Source organism: Scophthalmus maximus, chromosome 22, assembly GCF_022379125.1.
Source record: "Scophthalmus maximus strain ysfricsl-2021 chromosome 22, ASM2237912v1, whole genome shotgun sequence".
Taxonomy (NCBI): domain Eukaryota; kingdom Metazoa; phylum Chordata; class Actinopteri; order Pleuronectiformes; family Scophthalmidae; genus Scophthalmus; species Scophthalmus maximus.
Window position 1 is genome coordinate 11,841,299 of NC_061536.1, and position 5,555 is coordinate 11,846,853.

The 5,555-nt window shown below is 47.8% G+C and overlaps 1 protein-coding gene across 6 annotated transcripts in view; it reads right to left on the minus strand.

Annotated features, from left to right (window-relative positions):
• Positions 1–5,555, minus strand: part of rbms3 (RNA binding motif, single stranded interacting protein) — a 243,058-nt gene that overhangs the window by 141,674 nt on the left and 95,829 nt on the right. The window lies entirely within an intron of this gene.

Consider the following 5,555-nt stretch of genomic DNA (forward strand, 5'->3'; position numbering starts at 1 on the left):
CTTTTTTTTCTCTTTTCTTTAGCCGTTTCATTGATTTGCACTTCTTCATGACAATTTAATTCTCCTCCGGCGAGGCACGGTGGGATCAGAAATTAGTCACGAATCACCGCCGTTTAGAAGACTAAAAATAAATGCGTGCGAGGAACAACGACGCACGTGTGTGACCTAGAAAATAACTTAAGGCTTTCATCAGCAGAGAGAGGGAGAATCAGGAGGAGGCATCATATCGTAATGCCCCTATGATACTGTTCCAAATTGACAAACAGATAAGACTTTAAATGCTGCTCGAGTGCCAACATTCAAGATGTGGGACTGGGGACTGTGTTTCCATTTATGACCCATCACAATCAATTTCCCTTCAAAACTGAAGTCAAAAAAGTTTTCTGAAATTGTTGAGATTATTGAACTACTTCTTAAAAGTGTTGTCAACGTTTGCTCCCTAATGGGTTATTATATTTGTGACATGTCGTCTCACTGTACTGTACTTGAAAACACCTTTTAATATCCTATCCTACATTAATATAATAATTAATAAAAAATAATAATCATATCCTATTCCCTCTAATAACTTTCCTCTTTCCATTGGTTGGATTTTAGATAATGCATCCGTCTTTTGAGCCTCACTAAAAATAATGAACACAAATATGTACACGGTATGAAAAATATGCCTGAAGTGAGGGCATGAAACAGAGAAGGCCGATGTTAGCATTTAATGGTTTGCCCTCAGTACCGACTCAATTATAGACAATGACGCATTAGAGAAATGGAAATGATTCATCTGAAACATTCTTAAATGGTTCTTTCTTTGGGGATAAATCATTTAACATCGTGCATTACACTTTTAATCTGTTTAATCTCCCAGTCAAGACATGCACATTTGACAACGGCCTCTTCCGTTCAAACAACTTAAGAATCCATTTCCTGCAAGTCGCTCTTAGCCACTCACTCTCCCGGTGCGGTCCCGCATCGCCGGCGATTCCTGTTTAGTTCCCGACAGCGTGAGTGGGACCTGGGACAAACACACGATTCCTCCGAACAGATACGACGCACAGCGCAGTTACCGAAACAGGTTGGTCACGAACGCCCACGCTTGGGGAAAAAAATCGACGTCAACGCACCGCGAGCTGGCGTGTTTACCGCAGTCCCCTGGACGAGCGTAAACCCGATGCTCCGCGGACACTAACAGTCGGCCGCTGTTTGGGTGACGCAGCCGCGGCTGAAGTGTGTTTGTGAAGAAGCGATTACGAACGGGTTCTGGCAGCGAGCGCCGCGGCGGCGGCGGCGGCTGCCCGCCGCAGAGGGATCCGTTAGGAAAGGGCAGAGGGAGCGGGGGCCGTGGGCAGAGCCGGAGTGAACCTCGATGGACATAAATATTTGGGCTGATTTGTCATCATTATGGCCAGCTGGGTCCGCTTGTGAGCTCGCCAGTGTGGGAGTGGAGAGACGGCAGGATGGATGGAGCGAGGGAGGGAGGGAGGGAGGAGGAGAGACGGAGCAACCGGGAGTGTGGAAAAAGAGAGAAGGAGAACGTTTTTAACTTTGGTGTCTGCTGGCTCCTAGACGTTTAGCACAAAGTTCTGAGCTGATTGTCCAATAAAAGTTATGGAAATGAACCGTAAACTTCACAGAGCAGAAGTTCATGTGCTTTGTCCGACAAATGGAAGAAAAAAAAAAGAACTCGAGGAATTTTATATACAACAGAATAAAAGAAGCAAATCCTCACATCCAAGAAGGTTTCATCTGTAAATTTGAAATGATTTTTAAAAAAAATTGTCAAATTCATATTTTTCTAACCATCACTGAATTGAGCATTTCAGCACAAATGTGGTATTTCTCTGAGTTTGTTGATGATCCGACCGACCAAGATGGATTTATGGTTAAAAAAAAGAAAGAAATCTGATACCATTGTGTTGTCTGATTCCTAAGACGTCGTTATGGAACCCTTGTGACAAAAAAAAATGTAATGGAGGCTTCATATTTTACGGTTTAACCATAAGCTTGATCAAAAATGAGTATAAATTAAAGGAGAACACAAATGCAACCAAATATATAGAACTTGAATAAAGAAGATTTTTACGTTATGTTAACATAGATGTGTTTTCATATCGGCGCACGACGGTAAACAAACGCAGATACCGATTTTATCAGTGAAAGGCTGATGTTGGCGGACTTTTATTGACCAACTAATAAATCAGTCGGGCTCCAATTCTGATGAAAAATGGAAGAAAAAAACAGGCCACACCGGGATGATAAGAAGCGAGTCGCAGCTCTCTCGCTCTCCGTCCCTTAATTGGGCACATTCTTCAGGAGTCAGTCATGTTCTTTCACCGGAAGCGCGCGCACAAACACGGGCACTGTGAAAAGACGTAGGAAAGGGAAGGAGGGTGAAGCGGCTGAGCGACACCTGTCTGTCACTGAGACAAACGTCTGCCGAGGCAGTCACGCACACGGGGCCGGGCCTGGCATCCTGCCCTGGGATGTTCTCACGGGCTACATGACGGATGGAGCAGGAGAGACGGCATGAGGCGGAGCACGCCTGTGAGTCTCTCTCCCCTTTTCCACTCTGAGGAGGCCGCTCTTTGACAAACCACGTCCTGTGCAGCAGCAGCAGCAGCAGCAGCAGCAGCAGCAGCTCCGAGCCCCGCCGGCCTTTGTTGGGCAGACGAACACAAACTTGTTTCACTAACTGCCTTTTTTTTTTTTTTTAAACGGCTGACTAGATGGCCGACCGTCTGGCCAGTCGACGGGAGTTATCGGCGGAGTGCGGAGAGCGCCGGAGGGGGAGAGACACACCGGGGACAGATTGATAGAGAGGAAGCTCGCGCCGCGCCGGGATGCCATCCGTTACGCCGTTTCCCCCCGGACAAAAACAAATTTATGTCTCCTCCTCGAAGAAGGTCAGCTGTGCTCAAACTCATAAATAAGGCCGTAATTGGTGCGGAAGCGGCGAGCGGGCCCGGAGGTCCGAGGCGGCCTCGGCCGCGTGAGTTACCGCCCGACACCGACCTCAGTGTGCGTGTTGGACTGTGTGCCCACAGCCGTACGTTAAAGGAACTACATAATGTCAGGACAACTGAGCAGCGGGAACATTGCTTATACAAACAGAGGGTTCACACACACACACGCTAAACACACCATTTCTCCACCGAGCACCTAGAGCAGGCGTAAAGGAGACGTTCTACTTTGCGCGTCCAAAGGAAAAAGGTTAAATTTGTCGGAGTTTGCCGGTGACGCAGTGTTTTTTTTATCGTCCACCTTTGTCCGGCCTCAAGCTCAGAACACGGCGGCGACGGCATCTTTGCAGCCGCGACGTGCGGAGTTCAACCGGGGCAGACGGGAAGAAGAACAGACAGTAACCAACGGTATCTTATCCAAGCATTTCCCTTTAAATCTACTAACTTCCACGTTCGTTTGTTGTTGTTTTTTGTCCTACATTTATTCGTTTTCTGTACAATGTGTTGTTATTGAGATGTGGCTCTTCACATGGTTGGCGCCGCCTGTGGCTTTAAAGTAAGTCTATGAAACATAGCTCTGACAAAGCCACTGCTGCCATGTGGCAATTCAATTCCCTTCCTCCGCGCGAATTAATTTCCGCGCCTCGTATAGGTGTGCATCGAGCTTTTTTTTTTTCATTTCCACGCTCTTTATGCGTTATCGCCGTCATCCTGCACCTCGTTGCGTGGAACGTGCCGTATATATTAATGTTTTTCTATTCGGATGGAGAAATTCAGTTGCGTGTGCGTTCGCCTTTCACAATGCGATGCGGACACGGGGAAAGTACACACGCCGGTAGATTAACGTGCGCAAACAGAACAGAGACAAACAGATGAACTAGAGCAAACCGGCACCGACACACAGCCGCTGAGGTGTGAATGTACCCGACGCTAAGGGGGGAAAAAACATGAAATTCACACAAACGCAGATAGGTGTAGCAATATATGCACAGGAGAGAAGACGCATCATTATTTTTTTTTTCTCCTCTCTGTATATTCAGCTTCTTTCACATGCAAAGTAGCCGCACTGGGGTCTGGAATGTCACTTTTGGCCCCCGCCCCCGAGGAATTGACTCGCCGAAGCGTCACTGACAATCGGCAGACTAAATTCTGGCACTAAGCACCAGCCGCCGCCGTGGCAGGAAGGCTGGAGACGACCGGAACAAATCCGCCCGGGGGACTGGAGGACGGTCGGCTTGTGGTAGATTAAAGGGTTATTTTACTATGCCTGGGATTTTGCACAGGGGATCCTAAAGTGTGAGCCTGAAAGGTCAGGTGCACGAGCGGGAGGAAGGTGCTGGTGCTGATGGTTTAAACACGTAATAATGGATAGAATATCGCGTACGCGGAATAATTCACGGTTGATTTTTGGCTCGTATTCCTTTTCGCTTATTGCTCAAATGTTCAGACATCACTTGATTTAAAGTTAGTGCGGTGCGACAGCTCTTTGACTGTGTGGCAACGACTGACAAAAAAAACGTAACAGTGGGAAAACAAAATGGCTTTTTAAATGGTACATTATCCGTCCGTTCTCTAATTACGAGGCAAGCTGAAAACGAGGTGCGGAGACAAGGTGATCAGACCAACAAGAATGTTTTCTTTTTTCAAATGAAGGGGGAGCAAAAGAGCAAGATATTAAAGTGATCTTGTGTCTTCAGCAAAAGCATTTGTTGTCACACTATCTGAAATCTAAAGCTACGTCAACACGACTGTGTCCCGGTCCGGGGACCGTCCCCTTGGGGAAATGAGACGATCTGGTCTATGGCGGATTTGGGATGAAAGACTCCTCACGGCCCCAGTAGCTCGTATATAACACTGATGTGGACCCTGTTCCTCCTCTTGTGTGGTTTATTCTCTCTGCCCCTCCATAACTGAATCCATCCCCTGTCGGTCCTCCACCCATCCTCGCCTCACCTTTTTCCAATCCCTCCAGTCACCTCTCATCCATCTCCTAATCCGTCCCAATCCTCATCTGGCTGCTCGTCCTCCCAGCTCCTCCTCCTCTCTCGTCTTTCTCTTCCGAGCGTCTCTTCCTCCCCGGCCCCCCCCTTCCCTCCTCCTTGTCTAACAGCCGTTGGGGAGATTTTACATAGTGTTGAGCAGAGTTTAGTAGGCCAAAGAGGAAGTGTGCCAGATTCGGTACAGTGTGTTAAGCAACCCGCCCCCCTTGAAGGAATATCAGCATTACTCAACACAAAAAAATCCCTGTGTCCGTCTGGCTCCTCCAGGCCCGAGCTCCCATACTGCAAGAAAACGCCGTCTCTGGCAGACGGCGACGCGGATTGTTTTACTCAGGGTCAAGATCAGAACAGTGCCGCCTCGTAACATCATTGGCATCACCGCTTTTGCATCCGTGCACCTTAAAAATGTGGATTTACTTGTATCATAGTTTGGTTTTCCTGTCCGTCAGGTTTTTATTTAACTTGCACGTTTGGTATTTCTGTCCGTCTGGCATATTGGCATGACGGCCGAGCTAGTGACTCTTCGAGCCGCGCTCCTCAAAGTGATTTAAAGGAAGAGGGCCGGCCTCTTCTGGGCAGAGCATCCCGAGCTGTCAATCCC